The sequence below is a fragment of the Triticum aestivum genome, chromosome 6B (assembly GCF_018294505.1).
Source record: "Triticum aestivum cultivar Chinese Spring chromosome 6B, IWGSC CS RefSeq v2.1, whole genome shotgun sequence".
In the NCBI taxonomy this organism is placed as follows: Eukaryota; Viridiplantae; Streptophyta; class Magnoliopsida; order Poales; family Poaceae; genus Triticum; species Triticum aestivum.
This window is the reverse complement of record NC_057810.1, coordinates 62558206-62580794: the sequence shown is the minus strand read 5'-3', so window position 1 is coordinate 62580794 and position 22589 is coordinate 62558206. Positions and strand designations below refer to the sequence as shown.

At 41.7% G+C, this 22589-nt stretch overlaps 1 long non-coding RNA gene across 2 annotated transcripts; it reads right to left on the bottom strand.

Annotated features, from left to right (window-relative positions):
* Positions 1 to 14245: 14245 nt before the first annotated feature.
* Positions 14246 to 18466, bottom strand: LOC123133486 (uncharacterized). 2 transcript variants are annotated; one of them, XR_006465271.1, is made up of 6 exons: positions 17809 to 18466; positions 16923 to 17286; positions 15625 to 16831; positions 15398 to 15485; positions 14659 to 14880; positions 14246 to 14483 (listed from the first exon to the last, which is right to left on the bottom strand). It is a non-coding gene; the product is annotated as an uncharacterized lncRNA (long non-coding RNA). The 2 variants fall into 2 exon arrangements; XR_006465270.1 differs by having other exon boundaries at positions 14246 to 14880.
* Between the last annotated feature and the right edge of the window lie 4123 nt (positions 18467 to 22589).

Sequence of the window (22589 nt, the reverse complement as noted above, 5' to 3'; positions counted from 1 at the left end):
CTTTTGTGACAATATTGGTGCAATTGCCTTGGCAAAGGAATCCAGATTTCACAAGAGAACCAAGCACATCAAGAGATGCTTCAATTCCATCCGGGACCAAGTCCAGTGGGAGACATAGAGATTTGCAAGATACATACGGATTTGAATGTTGCAGACCTGTTAACTAAGCCTCTTCCATGAGCAAAACATGATCAGCACCAAGGCTCCATGGATGTTAGAATCATTACTGTGTAATCTAGATTATTGACTCTAGCGCAAGTGGGAGACTGAAGGAAATATGCCCTAGAGGCAATAATAAAGTTATTATTTATTTCCTTATTTCATGATAAATGTTTATTAATCATGCTAGAATTGTATTAACCGGAAACATAATACATGTGTGAATACATAGACAAACATAGTGTCACTAGTATGCCTCTACTTGACTAGCTCATTAATCAAAGATGGTTAAGTTTCCTAACCATAGACATGAGTTGTCATTTGATTAACGGGATTACATCATTAGAAGAATGATGTGATTGACTTGACCCATTTCGTTGGCTTAGCACTTGATCGTTTAGTATGTTGCTACTGCTTTCTTCATGACTTATACATGTTCCTATGACTATGAGATTATGTAACTCCCGCTTACCGGAGGAACACTTTGTGTGCTACCAAATGTCACAACATAACTGGGTGATTATAAAGGTGCTCTACAGGTGTCTCCAAAGGTACTTATTGAGTTGACGTATTTCGAGATTAGGATTTGTCACTCCGATTGTCGGAGAGGTATCTCTGGGCCCTCTCGATAATGCACATCACTATAAGCCTTGCAAGCAATGTAGCTAATGAGTTAGTTAAGGGATGATGCACTACGTAACGAGTAAAGAGACTTGCCGGTAACGAGATTGAACTAGGTATTGAGATACCGACGATCGAATCTCGGGCAAGTAACATACCGATGACAAGGGAACAACGTATGTTGTTATGCGGTTTGACCGATAAAGATCTTCATAGAATATGTGGGAGCCAAGATGAGCATCCAGGTTCCGCTATTGGTTATTGACCGGAGACGTGTCTCGGTCATGTCTACATAGTTCTCGAACCCGTAGGGTCGGCACGCTTAAAGTTTGATGACGGTTATATTATGAGTTTATGTGTTTTGATGTACCAAAGGTAGTTCGGAGTCCCGGATGTGATCACGAACATGACGAGGAGTCTCGAAATGGTCGAGACATAAAGATTGATATATTGGACGACTATGTTCGGATACCGGAATGGTTTCGGGGAGTATCAGGCATATACCGGAGTACCGGGGGGTTACCGGAACCCCTCGGGGAGACTAATGGGCCTATTGGGCCCTAGTGGAGAAGAGGAGGGGCGGCCAAGGGCAGCCGCGTGCCCCCTCCTCCCCCAGTCCGAATTGGACAAGGAGGGGGCAGCGCCCCCCTTTCCTTTCCTCCTCTCTCTCCTTCCCTCTCCTCTCCTACTCCCACTTGGAAGGGGGGAGTCCTACTCCCAGTGGGAGTAGGACTCCTCATGGGGCACCCCTAGGGTGGCCGACCCCCTCCTCCTCCTCCACTCCTTTATATATGGGGAGGGAGGCACCCCTTCGAGACACAACAATTGATCCCTTGGATCTCTTAGCTGTGTGTGGTGCCCCCCTCCACCATAATCCATCTCGATAATATCGTGCAGTGCTTAGGCGAAGCCCTGCATCGATAGAACATCATCATCATCACCACACCGTCGTGCTGACGGAACTCTCCCTCAAAGATCGGCTGGATCGGAGTTCGAGGGACGTCATCGAGTTGAACGTGTGTTGAACTCGGATGTGCCATGCATTCGGTACTTGATCGGTCGGATCGTGAAGACGTACGACTACATCAACCGCGTTGTGCTAATGCTTCCACTTTCGGTCTATGAGGGTACATGGACACACTCTCCCTTCTCGTTGCTATGCATCACCATGATCTTGCGTGTGCCTAGGATTTTTTTTGAAATTACTACGTTACCCAACACTAGTAGGCCAAACCAAACTGATAATTCGAAGAGACTTGCAAAGATAACCAATCATACATAAAAGAATTAAGAGGAGATTCAAATATTTCTCACAGATAAACTTGATCATAAACCCACAATTCATTGGATCTCGACAAACACATCGCAAAAAGAGTTACATCGAATAGATCTCCAAGAATATCAAGGAGAACTTTGTATTGAGATTCAAAGAGAGAGAAGAAGCCATCTAGCTAATAACTATGGACCCGAAGGTCTATGGTAAACTACTCACAACTCATCGGAGAGGCTTTGGCGTTGACGTAGAAGCCCTCCGCGACCGATTCCCCCTCCGGCGGAGCGCCGGAAAAGGCCCCAAGATGGGATCTCATGGGTACAAAAGGTTGCGGCGGTGGAAATAGGGTTTCGTGGTGTTCCTAGATGTTTTCAGGGTATGCAAGTGTATATAGGCGAAGGAAGTCGGTCAGGGGAGCCACGAGGGGCCCATGAGGGTGGGGGGCGCACCCACCCCCCTAGGGCGCGCCTCCCTGCCTCGTGGCCTCCTCGATTGCTTCTTGACGTCCACTCCAAGTCTCCTGGATTGCATTTGTTCCAAAAATAACTCTCCCCTAGGTTTCATTCCGTTTGGACTCCGATATTCCTTTTCTACGAAACACTGAAATAGGCAAAAAAACAACAATTTGGGCTCGGCCTCCGGTTAATAGGTTAGTCCCAACAAATGATATAAAAGTGTATAGTAAAGCCCATAAACATCCAAAACAGGTAATATAATAGCATGGAACAATCAAAAATTATAGATACATTGGAGACGTATCAAGCATCCACAAGCTTAATTCCTGCTCGTCCTCGAGTAGGTAAATGATAAAAACAGAATTTTTGATGTGGAATGCTACCTAGCGTATTTCTCAATGTATTTTTCTTTATTATGGCATGAATGTTCATATCCAAATGATTCAAGATAAAAGTTCATATTAACATAAAAATAGTAATACTTCAAGCATACAAACAAGTAATCATGTCTTATCAAAATAACATAGCCAAAGAAAGCTTATCCCTACAAAATCATATAGTTAGGATATGCTTCATTTTCATCACACAAAATACTTTTTAATGCGCTTCAGCTTTTTTAACTCTCACGCAATACATGAGCGTAAGCCATGGATATAGCACTACGGGTGGAATAGAATATGATGATAGGGATTGTGTGGAGAAGACAAAAAAAGGAGAAAGTCTCACATTGACGCGGCTAATCAACGGGCTATGGAGATGCCCATCAATTGATGTCAATGTGAGGAGTAGGGATTGCCATGCAACGGATGCACTAGAGCTATAAATGTATGAAAGCTCATCAAAAGAAACTAAGTGGGTGTGCATCCAACTTGCTTGCTCACGAAGACCTAGGGCATTTTGAGGAAGCCCGTCATTGGAATATACAAGCCAAGTTCTATAATGAAAAATTCCCGCTAGTATATGAAAGTGACAACATAAGAGACTCTCTATCATGAAGATCATGGTGCTACTTTGAAGCACAAGTGTGGAAAAAGGATATTAACATTGTCCCTTCTCTCTTTTTCTGTCATTTTTTTTGGTGGGCTTCTTTGGCCTCTTTTTTATTTGGGCTTCTTTGGCCTCTTTTATTTTATAAAGTTCGGAGTGTCATCCCGACTTGTGGGGGAATCATAGTCTCCATCATCCTTTCCTCACTTGGGACAATGCTCTAATAATGAAGATCATCACACTTTTATTTATTGACAATTCAAGAGCTACAACTCAATACTTAGAACAAAATATGACTCTATGTGAATGCCTCCGGCGGTGTAATGGGATATGCAATGAATCAAGAGCGACATGTATGAAAGAATTATGAAGGCGGCCTTGCCACAAATACGATATCAACTACATGATCATCCAAAAGCAATATGACAATGATGGAGCGTGTCATAATAAACAGAACGGTGGAAAGTTGCATGGCAATATATCTCGGAATGGCTATGGAAATGCCATAATAGGTAGGTATGGTGGCTGTTTTGAGGAAGATATATGGTGGGTTTATGATACCGGCGAAAGTTGCGCGGCACAAGAGAGGCTAGCAATAATGAAAGGGTAGGAGTGTGTATAATCCATGGACTCACATTAGTCATAAAGAAGTCATATACTTATTGCAAAGTTTATTAGCCCTCGAAGCAAAGTACTACTACGCATGCTCCTAGGGGAAGGGTTGGTAGGAGTTAACCATCGCGCGATCCCGACCTCCACTCATAACGAAGGCAATCAAAAGAGCAACCCATGCTACAAATTTGTTACACAACTTTTACCATACGTGCATGCTACGGGGCTTACCAACTTTAACACAAGTATTTCTAAGTTTCATAATTACCCAACTAGCATGACTCTAACATTACCACCTTTATATCTGAAAACAATTATCAAGTATCAAATTGATCATAGTGTTCAATGCACTTTCTATGATAGTTTTTATTATACCCAACTTGGATGCCCATCATATTAGGACAAATTTTATAACCAAAGAAAATACCATGCTGTTCTAAAAGACTCTCAAAATAATATAAGTGAAGCATGAGAGATCAATAATTTCTACAAAATAAAACCACCGCCGTGCTCTAAAAATATAAGTGAAGCACTAGAGCAAAATTGTCTAGCTCAAAATATATAAGTGAAGCACATAGAGTATTCTAATAAATTCCGATTCATGTGTGTATCTCCCAAAAGATGTGTACAGCAAGGATGATTGTGGTAAACTAAAAAGCAAATACTCATATCATACAAGACGCTCCAAGCAAAACACATATCATGTGGTGAATAAAACTATAGATCCAAGTAAAGTTACCGATAGATGAAGACGAAAGAGGGGATGCCTTCCGGGGCATCCCCAAGATTAGGCTTTTGGTTGTCCTTGAATTTACCTTGAGGTGCCTTGGGCATCCCCAAGATTAGGCTCTTGCCACTCCATTGCATAGTCCATCAAATCTTTACCCAAAACTTGAAAACTTCACAACACAAAACTCAATAGAAAATCTCATGAGCTCTGTTAGTGCAAGAAAGCAAACCACCACTTTAAGGTACTGTAATGAACTCATTATTTATTTATATTGGTGTTAAACCTACTGTATTCCAACTTCTCTATGGTTCATACCCCCCGATACTAGCCATAGATTCATCAAAATAAGCAAACAACACATGAAAAACAGAATCTGACAAAAACATAACAGTCTGTAGTAATCTGTAACTTTCGAATACTTATGGAACTCTAAAAATCCTACAAAAATAGTAAGTACTAGGAAATTTTTCTATTAATATACTTCAAAAAGAATCAACTGAAAATAACGTTTATGTGATTTACTAAAATTATTCTCGTGCGCACAAAAGTTTCTGTTTTTCAGCAAGATCACATTAAGTATCACCCAAGATGATCCTATAGGTTCTACTTGGCACAAACACTAATTAAAACATAAAACCACATCTAACCAGAGGCTAGATGAATTATTTAATACTAAACAGGAGCAAAAAGAAAAGGAACAAAAATAAAATTGGGTTGCCTCCCAACAAGCGCTATAGTTTAACGCCCCTAGCTAGGCATGAGATTTCAACGATGCTCACATGAAAGATAATAATTGAAACACAAAGAGAGCATCATGAAACATGTGAAAAAAACATCTAAGTCTAACATACTTCCTATGCATAGGCATCTTATAGGCAAACAAATTATCATAGCAAGCAAAAACTAGCATATGTAAGGAAGCGGAAAGAAACAATAGCAATCTCAACATAACGAGAGGTAATTTAGTAGCACGAAAATTTCTACAACCATATTTTCCTATCTCATAATAATTACATGTGGTATCATAAGAAAATTCAACAAAATAGCTATCACATAAAATATTCTCAACATGATCCACATGCATGCAAAGTTGACACTCTTCCAAAATAGTGGGATTAACATTAACTAAAGTCATGACCTTTCCAAACCCACTTTTCTCAAAAATTTCATAAGATTGAACATTCTCCAAATATGTGGGATCTAAAGTTGACACTCTTCCAAACCCACTTTCAATAATATTGGAAACACTATTATCAATCTCATATTCATCATGGGGCTTAAATAAATTTTCAAGATCATAAAAAGAATCACCCCAATCATGATCATTGCAACAAGTAGTAGACATAGAAAAACTAGCATCCCCGAGCTTAGGGTTTTGCATATTATTAGCACAATTGACATCAAGAGAATTTATAATAACATCATTGCAATCATGCTTTTCATCGAAGGAACTATCAAGTATGGGTGCAATAGCAACGATCTCATGTTTAACATAAGGAACTATAGCAAATTCATCTTCATAAATATTGGCATCATGGACACAAGAATAGCAAGCATCATGTTCATCAAGGGATATTTCAATAAAATCATCGGAATCATCATTATCTATAGATTCATGCATATCATTATTTTCTTCCAAAGCAACGGTCATTCTCTCAATAAATTCTTTGACATAGACATTATGAGTATAGTTTTCATAGTAATATTTAAGCATGTCAAAATTTTCAGATTCGTAGAGAGTAATATCATACTTTTCAATCAAAGAAGCAACTTCATAAGCACCCTTAAAAGCAACAAATTCTTCAGTTTGTTCGATATCATAGTAACTATAAACACCCTTTGCATAAGAAGATAAGATTTCATTTTCATTAAACTCACATAGGTAGGGAAGGTGTTTTTTAGGGTTCTTAGAGCAACAAGTAAAATCATAAATTTCACAAAGATTCCAAGCATAACACAGCAATATGTTTATTTGATCCCATAAGAGTCTCCCTTTTTCAGACAAATGGTGACGCACAAAATGAGCATGCTCATCTAAACATTTCCCATCAACTAGGCTAGTTGGGGTTTCAGCACGAGCGTATAAGGATCAAAGATGATCCAAGTAGAACACTTTAAGTGGATCCATATCAATATATATTTAGCAAGCAAAGATGCAAGCAAATAGAAGGCACGTGGAAACACAAACAAAAAGACATACGGGAAGAAGGCAAAGAAAAGGCAAAGGTGAAGTGGGGAGAGGAAAACGAGAGGCAAATGGCAAATAATGTAATGCGAGGGATAAGAGTTTGTGATGGGTACTTGGTATGTCTTGACTTGTGCGTAGACCTCCCCGGCAACGGCGCCAGAAATCCTTCTTGCTACCTCTTGAGCACTGCGTTGGTTTTCCCTTGAAGAGGAAATGGTGATGCAGCAAAGTAGCGTAAGTATTTCCCTCAGTTTTGAGAACCAAGGTATCAATCCAGTAGGAGGCTACATGCAAGTCCCTCGTACCTACACAAACAAACAAGAACCTCACAACCAACGCGATAAAGGGGTTGTCAATCCCTTCACGGCCACTTGCGAAAGTGAGTTCTGATAGAGATAATAAGATAAGATAAATATTTTTGGTATTTTTATGATATAGATTGGAAAGTAAAGATTGCAAAATAAAGTAGATCGGAAACTTATATGATGGAAAATAGACCCGGGGGCCATAGGTTTCACTAGTGGCTTCTCTCAAGATAGCATAAGTATTACTATGGGTGAACAAATTACTGTCGAGCAATTGATAGAAAAGTGCATAGTTATGAGAATATCTAGGCATGATCGTGTATATAGGCATCACATCCGCGACAAGTAGATCGAAACGATTCTGCATCTACTACTATTACTCCACACATCGACTGCTATCCAGCCTGCATCTAGAGTATTAAGTTCATAAGAACAGAGTAACGCATTAGGCAAGATGAAATGATGTAGAGGGATAAACTCAAGCAATATGATATAAACCTCATCATTTTATCCTCGATGGCAACAATACAATACGTGCCTTGCTGCCCCTGCTGTCACTGGGAAAGGACACCGCAAGATTGAACCCAAAGCTAAGCACTTCTCCCATTGCAAGAAAGATCAATCTAGTAGGCCAAACCAAACTGATAATTCGAAGAGACTTGCAAAGATAACCAATCATACATAAAAGAATTCAAAGGAGATTCAAATATTTCTGATAGATAAACTTGATCATAAACCCACAATTCATCGGATCTCGACAAACACACCGCAAAAAGAGTTACATCGAATAGATCTCCAAGAAGATCGAGGAGAACTTTGTATTGAGATTCAAAGAGAGAGAAAAAGCCATCTAGCTAAGAACTATGGACCCGAAGGTCTGTGGTAAACTACTCACAACTCATCGGAGAGGCTTTGGCGTTGATGTAGAAGCCCTCCGTGATCGATTCCCCCTCCGGTGGAGCATTGGAAAAGGCCCCAAGATGGAATCTCACAGGTACAAAAGGTTGCGGCGGTGGAAATAGGGTTTCATGGTGCTCCTGGATGTTTTCAGGGTATGCAAGTATATATATAGGCGAAGGAAGTCGGTCAGGGGAGCCACGAGGGTGGGGGGTGCGCCCACCCCCCTAGGGCGCGCCTCCCTGCCTCGTGAACTCCTCGATTGCTTCTTGATGTCCACTCCAAGTCTCCTGGATTGCGTTTGTTCCTAAAATAACTCTCCCAAAGGTTTCATTCCGTTTGGACTCCGTTTGATATTCCTTTTCTGCGAAACACTAAAATAAGCAAAAAAAACAATTTGGGCTGGGCCTCCGGTTAATAGGTTAGTCCCAAAAAATGATATAAAAGTGTATAGTAAAGCCCATAAACATCCAAAAGGTAATATAGCATGGAAGAATCAAAAGTTATAGATACGTTGGAGACGTATCAAGTGACGACAAGCATCGATGGTGTGCTGCGTGCGGGGCGCAGCTGCGAGACTGCCCGAGACGGTCCCTGTGGCGCAGTCTCATGTCTGGGTCGTGGCGTGGCTGCTCGGTGGCCGGTGCACGAAGTGATGGCAGTGCGCCAGATTTGTCATGGTGAGAAGCGGGGCTGCACGTGGAGTGTTGGATCGGTGGCATCACCCACTAGCGGGGAATGCGCCTACTACCCTATGGGTGGCTGGTGCAGTTGCTGCAGAGTGTCGTCCTTGGCTGCACAGGCGGCAGGTCGGCGACTGGTGTGGATATGGTTCCAGGGGCTCCCATCTTGTCCCTTGGATCCAATCTGATGATGGTAGCCCTACCTTGCTCCTGGCCTTGCCCTTCGGCCCTAGATGCCGGCGACCTCCATTTGCTTCGATTTGGCGGCTCGTGGGGCTTGTGGGCTGGGGCCTTTCGATCAGGGTAACCCCTTGGCCGGTGGTGGTGGCCACAATGCCGACGATGCTACGTGCATCGTTCCCTTTCTTGTAGGCGGCATCGAGATCCTGCTCTTGCCCTCCACCTACATACCCCGGGTGAAAGCCAAAATCTTCAGATTGGGTGATGATGGCGCTCGCTCCAGTGTGATTTTTCTTCTTGGAGGCGCCGCCTTGGGATTGTAGAGGTGGTGGTCAGGGCTTCGGCATGGGTTGTCAGTCGTGGGTGTTCTTCAATTGTGTTCCCGCTCGGTGGCTTGTGGCAGGCATGAAGATTCCTTCCGGCAATGGTGATGTGGCTCGGGTTGAGGCTCTTCGAGGTGTGGTGGTCGTGCTTGTCGTACTCTCCCAGGCAACCGACTGATCCTGCTCATGAGTGCTCAGGGGTGAGTTGCTCTGCTAGCCGACGGTGTAGCGTCCTCTAATTCGAGACAAGAAGGCGGGGAATCTTCTTCGGCGATGAAGGGTGGGTCATCGGTGTTGGCCCCATGGGAGTTGACGGGATGTGTTCTTCCTTCGGTGGCGGGCTGCTCCCTTGGCCTGGTCACATCTATGGCAGGATCTGGAGTTCGCTGAGGGCTTCGATGCTCAAGCTTGTGCATTTGGGTCATGTTAGCTGTTTTGTAGCTTCTTTTATCTTTGAAGTGTTTTGGGGTTTTTGTTCTTTCGGTTGTATGTTGTTTGTATTGCTTGCATTCTGCTTTATCTATAAAGTGGGCAAACGCCTTTTTCAGTATTCATGCACAATCTCTGAGCAATGATATCGCACTAGTTCACTGTTTTGAGTGTGATACCATGAAACTAGTCTAGACTATGGGTAATAGGCATGCACAATCAAATACAAGGAATTTGGGACATGCTGCATTGCTACGGCATTTCATCAAATATGTAGCATACCCGATATCCTCGACGTTGTAGTAGAGCTTGCCATGCCGTGTGACACCGGTGGTCAGCCAAAGCTTCCCCTTGTTGTTCACCACCTCCGTTGCACTAGCCTCCTCCACCCACCGTGCCCGCGACACCACATTCATGCATCCCACATATACAACCCGATGAACAATCCAGAAGCGCATCAGTAGCACAAACAGATCAATGGCAAGACGAGACCACACACCTGAATTGGACTCTCAAAGATGAGGGCGTCGTGTGTGAGAGCAAAGGGTTGAGGTGTTGCTCCTCCCCGCCGTCTTCCACTGTAGCGGAGGAGGCAGCCCTGGGAGCATGGCCCCTTTGTCTCTGGTGATGTGACATGGCCGCCATGAACCGCTCCCTATACTCCCTTTTCTCCCACCAAAACTTTCAGGGCTAGTTCATAAAATGCCCCATATTTGCTCTGCCCCGACCAAAATGTCCCATCCTTCTATGCAATTCATCAAATTACCCAAACTTAGCTTTGCCATTTGATAAAATGCCACCGATTATAGTTGATCATGTTTCTTTGCGGGGTGACAGAAATGAGAGGTCGGAAAGATCGAAATATTCCTAACCAAAATAACAAAAGAATTTTGCAAACAAATTTACATTTTAGACCAAAACTTGAACTATCCAGAAAAATCTGGAAAAAAATATTGCATGGTAAGTCCATCCTAGATCCATTTCCTGTGCTAGTGTTCATACCAAATAAATTGCAACACAAATGAAACCCTAAATCGCCCAAATCGAGATAATCAGAGTCAATGGCGGAGCGAGGATTGGGGCAAACACCGGGCCAATTTTTTTTCCAACAACATTGGACATCTTTAGCTCCTATAACCATCCCAAAAATAACTCATAAATAACCAAAAATAACAGGCCAGCTATTACTCGGTGGATTACCTAGTCGGACAGTCGGCTATTACTCGGTGGCGGCAGCCAAAATAACAGGCCAGCAACGATAGTGCAGGGCGGAAACTTATTCCTGGACTGCTTGGGGAACGATTCCTATTTACCGCGTACAGCGGTGGTTAGCGCGCAACTCTTGGAAGCGACGCTACATGGGCCGGCCCGTTTTGTGGCTTTCACTCTGTATTTCTCCTGTTTTGGGAAGGCTCTGGAACCTTCCCTGAACCGGGGTTTTCCTTTTTCTATGTTATATTTTTTTCCTTTTTTCCCTTTTTTATTTGTTTCAAAATTTACAAACATTTCTAGTTTGCGAAAAAATTAAAGTTCCAAAATATTTTTCAGACTCACAAACGTTTTAAAAAGTTTAAGATGATAGTAAATCAACCATATTTTTTTGAGGCAAGTAAATCAAGCATATAGGTAATGATAATAAGAAAGAAAAAACCCATGCCCTGGTCCTAGTCCTGCCCAACATGGGGCATCACACTTACGGGAGAACTCCTTGTTAGCACGAGAATCAGATGGAAGGAGCTCTCGCCTGAAGGCGTCCTCTCGTGTGGGCCCGCCCATTAGCATATTTAGCCTGCTTGGTTCATGTGTTCTTCACGCTGATGATATGTCCGTTGTCGCTCAACCGGTCCCCTTTTTTCCACTTTTGATTACCTTTTTTTCATCGGTTTTCTTTGTTTCTTTATCAGTTTTAATGGGTTTTCTTTACGTTCTTTTTTCTTTATTTCTTTTGTTCTTAGGTTTTCAACGGTTTTATCTTCTCTTTCTTATTTTCTTTTGTTTTCTTTGTTTCATTTTGGGTTTTCATCAATTTTCTTTATTTTTATTTGTTTCTTTTTTGGTTCCGTTGTTTTTTCTCTTTTTGTATAGAACAAAAACATTTTTATAAATGCTTAACATTAGTCAAATACATGAAGAGTTTTATGTACACGTTCTTGATTAACACTTTTTAAAAAAAATATGTCAAGTTTTTTCATATACATACTACATTTTTTGTGTACATCAGAAATATGTTTTATACACACGTTTAACGTTTTACAACTACATGGTTAGCATTTTTCTAAACATATATTTTTTTGATATCTAACTTTTGCATACACATTGAAACTTTTTGTGTATACACCAAGATATAGATGCTTGTAATTTTGTAATACATGATTAGTATTTTTTAAAAATATATTTATTTTTATCTACGTTTTTGCATAGCCAAATTTACATTCTTTTATACATCAGGATCATTCTTTATAACAGTTTAACATTTTCTAAATACATGATTAACATTTAATTCATATATATGTTTTGATGTCTACTTTTTGCAAAGACATGCCATATATTTTTGTAGACATCATGAACATTTTTTATACAAGTTTAATATATTTGTTAATAAGTGTTTAATTCTTTCATATATATTTTTTGATGTCTACTTTTTTGGATGCACATTGTACATTATTGGTATGCATCATAAATATTTTTTATACATCACTGAAAAAAAGAGAACATTTTTACATTATATAAACAATTGTTTAAATGACCCATACATTTTTAATGACTTGTACATTTCCCCATGAGTATTTTTTAATGTAACAAATGTTGTTTTGAAAGGTATCAACATTTTTTAAACTACACTAACAAAATTTTCACTATATATTAGTGTTTTTTGTTAGCGTGCCCGAACGTGCCTGCAAATAAGTTACGCGAGGACTCGACATCTTCATTGGTCTACGGCCACACACTGCAACAACTTTCAAGAAAGTACAGGCACACGTTCGGGTCCATAGTAATCCATCGCAAGCTGGCTAACTGGGGTTACAAACGGTGCAATGCTTACTTCTTCGCACCACCTATGTAAAGGTTTGTGAAAAAAAAAGGTTGTCATCAACATACAGAAGCAAATCCCTGTCATGCTGCCAATAACAGCCAGACCATTCATCTTTCCTCCAAGATACGAAATCCAAAATTTTGTTTACAAGATTTTCTGGCATTTCATTTCTTAATGGTAGCGGAAAAAAAAATTGGATTCCTCTATCAGCATTTTTTTCCCGCAAAAAAAAAAATACTGATAGAGGAATCCAAACAAAGCAAACGGCACTGGAGCCCGCCCGCCCCGGTTATACTGCCAGCTATTTATGCAGCAGGATCCATCAGACTGGTGAGATCCAGGTAAGCTTCAGAATACTGAGCTCGGAACCAGATAGAAATCCAACCAAACACACACAGAACTGGATGGATATCACGGAAATCCAACCTCGAAACCTGACTGCCTGATACGACACGGAAAATAATCAAAGGGTCGAACGCACTAAAAAGCAAGCAAAATCAGTTGACAGGTGAGCTCGCTCGCCTAAACCAAATTAAGTCAACCACAAGCGTGAGTACTAATTGGTCGAAGCAAGTCAATGTGCCTTCAACCTTCATGCCAGTTGATGAGCCGCAGCAGAAGTTAGTTAATATGCGAGAGCTAGCAAATTAAGTGATGGATTTCTACAGTTTCACTTCACAGCTCACCGGTACATGCTACACAGAGTGAGAGAGGGTCAATCTCCGCATCAAGCATACTTGTGGCTCCAGATACCTGTGCAGCAAGCAATAGCATTGGTCAAAAAAGCTTGTATTCAACAAAAGCCGTTGGAGTTGTTCTCCGATTTTTTGTGTTGACTCGAAACAGTAAAAATTAGCTTCGCCGTTGTGGAAATTGTGCCAAAACTCCAAGGTTGAACCATGTCAGCATAATTAGATAAAACTAGTAAATGTGCCCGTGCGTTGCAACGGGTAAAACAAAATGACTTTACAATGCGAGAAAATCACTTGATTTTATAATTTCACATATATCTTTGTTTAATTACCCATCTTCCGTCTAACCCCAATGCCGGGGTAGGTGGCCAGAGAGGCTTGCTGCACGCACACACCTGACACAACCAAACCAATTCCTAGCAACGATCCACCACAGCCTCTCACCCGGCAACGCTAATGCCGCCTTGTGGTGGCCGCCTTGTGGTGCACCAGTGGATTGTTGTTTGCGCTTGTTACTTTAATTTCTAAAACCAAGTATGTGATGTTATTGACTTGTTGACGACCGAGTTGTAGGTGCTTGACATGAACTCGCCATGCCTTATAAGCTTGACATGTTGTTATAATTAGTCTAGTGTATAACTTGACATGAATATAAAAAATATACAAACTGAGGGAAATACTTGTCCTGCTAGGTCACTATTTTGAAAAATGTTGGTCTTTACAACTCGTCATGCTTCAAACAATGATGTGCACAGCAAGACCACGATCCAACTCATAACCAACAAACACACTCACTCATACTGAATCCAACATAACCAGGAGAAACAGAGAGAAAAAGGATTCAGTGTTCAGATGCAAACATATTGACAAGCATTGTAGATTCTTCGCCGAGTCCCCTGTTTATGCCTTCTTCTCCTACCCAAAAAAGATGACGGTGCTTAGTTCTATAGGGTCAGCAGTATGGAGCCCGGCGTCTTCCGGGCTTTGAAGTCAGCGTGGGCGCGGGACGCCTCCGGCAGCGGGTGGGTGTGCTTCACGCGGATGTGCAGCAGGTCAGTATGTCACACAGCAGGAGCAAGACAAAATGTACCTTAAATATGTGGTGAACCAGCATATGGACAGTCATCCCCTTCAGCACGATAGCAGCCGCTGTGTGATCAATCAAAGGTGTGATGGGAACCAACATTGGCTGAAATAACCTGCTCTTTGGCATAAGAGCCCATCGACTTGCCTGCGTAGGCGACAACATCCCCAATGTTCCTGCCAGTCAGCCCGGGCCCTACGGCGGTCACCACACCAACAACTTCCATACCTGTTGGTTGAACAGATCATTAAGGTAGACAATAATCTAACAGAAACATTAATAACAGTGCCAATTGATAGAAGCAAACAACCTGATGCCATATAGTGTCACAGGATAACACAACAGAACACCAATTCTTCTTTAAGCAATAAAATAAATTGGAACGTTTGGTCTTATGTTCAGTTAGCAATGATCTTGAGAATCATGCTTCTGGGCATCTAAAAGAGCGGACAACCAAACTTATGGTGTATGTATCAACTGAAATGTTTGTGCGTGGTTTGAGACATCTTTGAACCGGTAACTGAGATAATGTTGGTTTGGTTGGCAACTGGCCCGGGATAGATACATTTTCTTCGGTTTCATCAGCAACAGCAAGCTATCATCAATCGATCTAGTGAAATAATTGCAAGGTTTTTCATCCATACTGTACAAACAGGGGATCTAGTGAAATCAATTGGAAAAGGGCTGCGCTAATGGCAAGGAGCAAGAAAAGGGCAGCTAGCTCGAAATCCGATAAATCGAATACCTCCTGGCTTCAGTTATGAGAGAGAACTCCAAGGCAGGATAAAGACCGAGTTGGATTCAGCCGCGTGGGGAATGAAACAACATTCAACCTAAATAAACAAAATTAGGAAATAGTTAGTCACTAACAATATTCAGAAAATTGACGGTAAAACAATCATGTTGATATGAAAACACAAAATTGGACTGTAAGACCATAATACGCGTAGACTGGTCGGCGCCCGTCATTACCGCTTCTTTCTTGGCGTCGCTGGACAGAAGCCCGTGTCGCTCGACCCACTGCTGTCGTTAGACATCGGCATTGTATCTCACCATATCCCGCCTGGCATCTATATCCTCCCCACTCACGAATCAGTGGCAAAATCTGTGAGAGATGTTCTGCTAGACTGTTAAGGGCTGAATTGGCTTATTTTAGTGAATTTGAACATTCTATGGGATGACACTCATGAATAATCACTGCCCATTAGGCCGTTACTGTCTGGTTGTTTGCTCGTGTGCTCATATTCAGTAATTGCAATTTACAAAATAGTCTATGTAAACTTGTCCTGCAATTTAACTGTTCAAGGAGGTGTTTGAGGATTTCTGATGCCAATATCTTTAGATGGTAACCGGCTATGCACTCCTCATTTTCACTTGGAGTCGACTTCTACTAAGTATATGAAAGTGCATTTGTTTCTTATGGCTTGTGTTCTTTCTTCTTTAGAGGGTCATGGACATGGCTTTCTTCGCTGAGGACGTCCATCGTTTAGCAAGGTATTGTTGTACAAAACAATAACATAATCTGAATTTGTTAACCCAGTTGGCAGCACAACAAAAAAGCTATCTTCACTCTCCTTTGGATATATATCACATATTTAACAGTCTGGGGTCACGCTTCTTTATTATTTATACTATATAAAAATATCTAATCCTTTTCTTTATTCTTTATTATTGTGTGGGTCATATATGCTAAGTTGTTCTCTTCTGCTGCAGCGCAAGTGTGGATGGACATACATACAGTAATCTCATGTTTGGCTAACATATTTACTTTTGGCAAGAAAAGTGAATTTTGGAGTTTCAGCTAAAAACTTCCATCGAAACTGTGGAGTGAATGACTCTAAGGAGTCGATGAATAATGTCCGTAAGCTAGGCAACAAATAGAAATGGTAAAACTAATATAGAATAGTATCAGCATGGTTGGCCATCAATAGGATAGTAGTTTGCTCATATAGGAGAAGAAAAGGTAACTAAACATCGCCAATTGGTATCAAAGAAAAATAAACAGGCCGATTAGATGAAACAGGGGACCAGCTTTAGAGCATTTGGTTCCAAAGCAGGCCACATTTGTGAAACAACCATAGTAGTGACAATTCAAATTAGAAGACTATAACAGAATGATGAGAGAAAGCACTTGTAAGGAATCTGCCGACCCTAGAGAGGAGCAATTCCCTTGTAAAGCCTGGCATTATTAACCAATAAGTTAGAGCGCATAGGATGAGGGTAAGTAAAGCAAATCATGAAGTTGTTAAGATGGCTGGAGATTTACTTACCCAGCAGCACCCTCAGATTTGATGAACTTGGGAAGCCCATCACTCAACCCACAAGCAAATCCAGGTTGTGTCTGCACACGGACCATGACAGTTTCAAAGGGGCATAGAGCGATATCAAAAATTACCTCAGCAGAAGCTGACCCTACAAGGTAAATTATAGGGTCATGTACTTCACGGCATTCTCAGGCCCAACCATATCTGAGTAGGTCTTCTTAAAGAACTTGTAGAACCCAAACTTGCAAGCCCCCTGAGCACTGTAACCAAGCATGGTAGGCACCCATCCCCTGAAAAATCCCCTAGCTCCTTGCTCCTTTAGCAGAACGCTAAATCCAGATGAGATGCTCTTGTATTTCGCCGGGTCAATCTGAAACAATTGATAAAAATGTGTTAGGTCCAAAATAGTTACGTCAAACCTATCAACACTTTACCAGGTGCAGCTTAGAAGGTCCAAGATGGAGAGCAAACACATAGCAGTACATCTCAAATTCCATTATTCTCAACCAAGAAGAAACCCTTTTCTTAGAAATCAGACTACATCCCATAATAAATCACACCCATCTCAATTATCCATTTATACACATCACATGCATCAGCTAATCAACCCATATGAACTGCTTGCTTGTTTTATTTTATACAGTAGCTAATCCACCAAAAGAAGCTAAGGAACTCGGAACAAAAGCACACAAGGAATCATTGCAGGCAGTTCAATGCCCTGGAAGCAACACAAGAACCAGGCACATAGCATGAAGAACCATTACCTGCAGGTGTATTTCTCAAACACGCACATTGGAAGAACCATCAGATGCAGGTAAATACAACAAGCACGTACACATGAAGAGCAATCATGCCACGGGTACATCATTCTCGGGGAGAACAGAAGGCCCACCCTTGGAGAGCTTCGTCGTCCTTTAGGAAGCAGCCGCCCCCATTTAACCTCGTCGTGGATCAGGTCATGGCCATGGCAGCTCGACGTGGATCTCGCCGTTGCCTTGGCCTCCCGTCTCACCTTCCTCCTCTCTCCACGCCAGAACTGGCGCGTCTGCCCCAGATTGAGCAAGCCCACGCAGGGGTGTTAGCTCGTGGCATTGCTGCCCCAAATCGGCTGGTGCTCCAGTTTGGCGACGGGAGGAGCCGTGAGGGGGAGAGAAAGGAATGCCCAGTGCGAGGGTGCCGAAAGGTGCGAGGGTGCCTAGCGAAGGGAGGCCGGCGTGGTGGGAGAAGACGGCGAGCGGGAGATGCACCGGCGAAGCCCTGCTCGAAACCCTAGCCATGGGGGCGGGGCTGCGAGCGGGCGATAGATGCCGGGAGCGGAGAATCTGGCCGCGGGGGAGGGAGGCGCGGACTGTGGGGAGCTCGGGTACATGTTGCGCGGTGCCGGAGCTCGCCGGAAGCGGTCGGCGTGGGTGGTGGCGGCGGCGGCGGCGAGGACTTCTGGGCGAGAGGGAGAGGAGGTGAGCGCGAGCCCGAGCCCGTGTGTGTTTGGGTATTTTTTTTCGTTACAAAAAGTGAAACGTTACCCACTTAGAAATAGGACTGCGGGTCAAATTCCCAGAAACGGAAGGAGTTTTGCGCAAAAACGCCAACGACGTACGGGCAGAAGCATTAGCTGCTTTATTAGTAGGTAAAGACTAAAATCCAAAATAGATAACAACGGGTAATTTGTAGTGTAGTAGCACGCCTTCAATTTCTAATATTAGCTGTTTTTGGATATATCTGAACTGCGTACAGGCTAAAAGATTAGTGGGCATATGAGGGGCTCATGGAGTAGGATGGCATAAACGTCTGGTTTCCAGCTCATATGCGTACTTTTTAGAATGTATGAGCAAGCAAGTTACTGACAACTGAAATTCAAGCAAATTTATGCACTACAGAAGGAATCGTGCATCATATTTTTAATTAATATGCTTCCATTTATCCAAAATAAAAAATGTTATGCTAGTAAAAATAAAAGTGTTATTAGTGCTGAATCTTATGATGAATCTAGTAACGTTGATCCTGTGTTGGGGGAAAACGAATGACATGGAATTGTGCATCATATTTTTAATTAATATGCTTCCATTTATCCAAAATAAAAAATGCTATGCTAGTAAAAATAAAAATGTTATTAGTGCTGAATTTTATGATGAATCTAGTAACGTTGATCCTGTGTTGGGGGACAACGAATGACATGGAATCGTGCATAATATTTTTAATTAATATGCTTCCATTTATCCAAAATAAAAAATGTTATGCAAGTAAAAATAAAAATGTTATAGTGCTGAACTTTATGATGAATCTAGTAACGTTGATCCTGTGTCGGGGGACAACGAATGACATGTTGAGAAAATGTTGCAAAACAGGCTAAACTAGAATATTCGCCCATAAAAGTACAATAAATGCAAGCAAAACTGTAGACAACAATATACAATTGAGCAAAGGTATACTTTTCAAGTATTATGTCAATTGTTAGTTGTTCAGGTCTCACAATGATCCAAAATAAGAAGCAATATGAAACGGCAATGCTGTAATAACTCTATAAGTACGGGAAATTTGAAGCCAAACGCTCATGTATTTGTTACTATCAGTTACTTGCCTAGACAGGACAACGTGCAAATCACACAATGACTTGATAGAACCTCAAACATTTAGTAAAAAGGTGAATGCAATGTAGAAGTGAGTAAAAGTAAAGCATAAATATATCCCAAAGCACAGTAAAGGATGAGTAGTTCATTCGTTACTACTTAGCATGACAGCATTCTCACCTCTGAGCAGGTAGCACATGCACCTATAAGCACTGGCGGAGGACTCGGTAGGGCGGGGTCCGGCATTCGCCCTACCTTGCTTTAGCTGATTTAGCGCAAAACTGTTTATACTGCTATATGCTGCGTCGTTACATACGCTAACTTTTATACGCAGTCTGGCCCAGTCGTGCATACATTGATGGGTGAGAAGAAATGAAAATAAAGAAGGAGGGCCAGATCGCTCGAGGCTTGGGCTGAGTTACTTGGGCCCCGTCCTGCTACTTGCCTTGGCTGGGCATCATTGGCTAATAGACCGAACTGGCGAGGCATCGATCGACAGTAACCACCACGCTATCTCAAAAAAGAAAAAGAGAAGATAGTAGTCACCAGACCACGCACACCACGTGAGCGAGCAATGAACGCTAACGCTAGTGGCCACTTCAGGCGACGGCAGGCAAGTGGACAAGGAAAACAGCGGAACCTAGACAGCAGTTAGTTGTGGGCGTAGGTGCTTGTATAGGCGGCAAGTGAGCAGCAACGGCACGGCGCTGTTGTTGGTGGCCGGCGTTGGGGGCACAGCGCCAATGTGGTTGTCGGTGAAGGGCTCGTCCCACCTTAATAGAAATTCATCCTCCGCCACTGCATATAAGGAATGAGAAGGCGAGGGATCCTAATTCACTAGTCACTGGAAGGACCAGAGGGAAAAGAACCCACACTATCCTAAGGAATTGGGGCAGTAACAAGGAGGAGATAAACTAAAAGCAAGGCACTTGGATGGAAACGGAAAACGAGCAAAGGAGTGAATCCAATAGAGAGGGGGTAAAACATCAGCAAATAAAAGAGAAGGCAGGTGGGTGAAAGTGTGACTGCACGAGGAAGAGAATGAAGAACTGCTGAGGAAAGGATGAGGGAGCAGGGCCTGGATTAAAATTTCAAGATGCAGCCTAGCAACAAAGCATGATACTAGGTGGCCAGTGGCCAACCACCAACAGCTAAGCAAAGAGTTATAGAGAAAATCTTAACTAGCAATACTTTTTTAAGAACAGTGCAGATACCTCAATGTACATGCAGAAGATAAGCTTTACCTGCTCAACCAGTACATCAGTAGCATATCTAACCAGACGATCATTTTATGTATTTTGCAAAAGATCTGCTTCATCATGTCCACCACCAATGCGTGTTTCTGCAAGCATACGAAGTCAAACAACCAATGCTCGAGGATGCATCGACAAGGTAATTAGATAAACTCACAGCTGTACTTTGAACAAAAAAGGGAATCAGTTTTGATACAACATTAGAAATATATACACAAAACAAAGGGGCAGCCCGGTGCATGTAGCTCCCGCTTGCGCAGGATCAGGAAAGGGTCCGACCACTTTGGGTCTATAGTACGCAGCCTTTCCCTACATTTCTGTAAGAGGCTGTTTCCAGGACTTGAACCCGTGACCTCATGGTCACAAGGCAGCAGCTTTACCACTGCGCCAAGGCTCCCCTTCATATACACAAAACAAACCTACTGTAAAATTTTGATAATACATCTTAAAACTGGTAGATGGTTATCATAAAAAGAAGAACATGCACACTGTTAGCTGGTCAGAAGTCGTCCAGAATTATTAAGCTCATTCCACACTATATTGGAAAAATATATAAATAATCATACTAACAAGTCCTAATAGTAATATGCCAATCGCTAATGCATACAGGGCAACAAGTCCTAGCAAAAAAGTAACCGTTACTATTCAGATTTATATTATCTTAAAAAAAGCCTGGAAAATCATACTAACAAGTCCTAATAGTAATATGCCAATCGCTAATGCATACAGGGCAATCAGTCCTAGCAAAAAAGTAACCGTGACTATTCAGATTTAGATTAACTTAAAAAAATAGCCTGGAAATGAAATGAATTCAGTTTATTAGTTTCCCCTGGTTCATATGGACTTGCAACTCACAACACTCCCAAAGGTGATAAATAACAATTATCTGTAAATATCGCAAAAAGAAAATTATTTATTTAAGATTATTAGCAAGATGTGCAGAGAAAACATTACTGAGTGAAGGAAACAGAACTAGCTTTAAGCTTCCAAATGTACCTATTGAGCCGCCTATTTGACATTATAGTTGGTTCAACCTAGTTTTCCAGGTTGTCTTCAACTTCCAACTGTTATGTAGCTTATCTTATTAAATTCTTGCATACGTCAATAAGCAGGCAAAATTGAAAGTTAGTTCAAGTATTACAGAAACAAATACCAATATTTGTGTTCATTGTTTATTGTATGGATATTCATATGATGAACCGGTAAAGACGGTTCAGTGGCTCTGACTTGAACCACATGGTTCAATCATAAGATTAATAATAGTATTGAACAAAAAACACATCAACATGTTTTTTTGACAAAGCAGATAAAGAACATCGATGACAGCACAACGCCTCGGTACAAAAGAAAAACTACCGACATAAAAAGTCATAAAGGAACTTCATACAAGCAACAGATGCTAATCCACATCATAACCATGACATAACGCCACCACACAAGCATCGCCACAGAAATACTACAGAAACAAAATTGATGTCTGTGGAAGAAGGATGTGAACGGCAACAAGACCAACCAATTATATGGAGAGAAAACAAACAAGTCATATCACACTACATAAATTTTTAGCTTTTTACACAGAAGGATGTGAATGGCAATACCATCAAGCAATTATACAAAATTAACTTGGTTTTGTTATACCCGAAGTGTGAATGCATGTTGCTGATGCTATTACCTGTAGTATAGACACTTTTGAATGGATGATGACGAGGGAAGATGACATTTCCGGAAAGTTTTGTGAACTGCAATGACTCAAGTTGGATCATGAAGACACCGTCAGCTGTTGCCAAGAACACCAGATTATTTTCCTCGGCATACCCTAGAATGCTTATTAGGTACGCAAACTCTGAATTCAG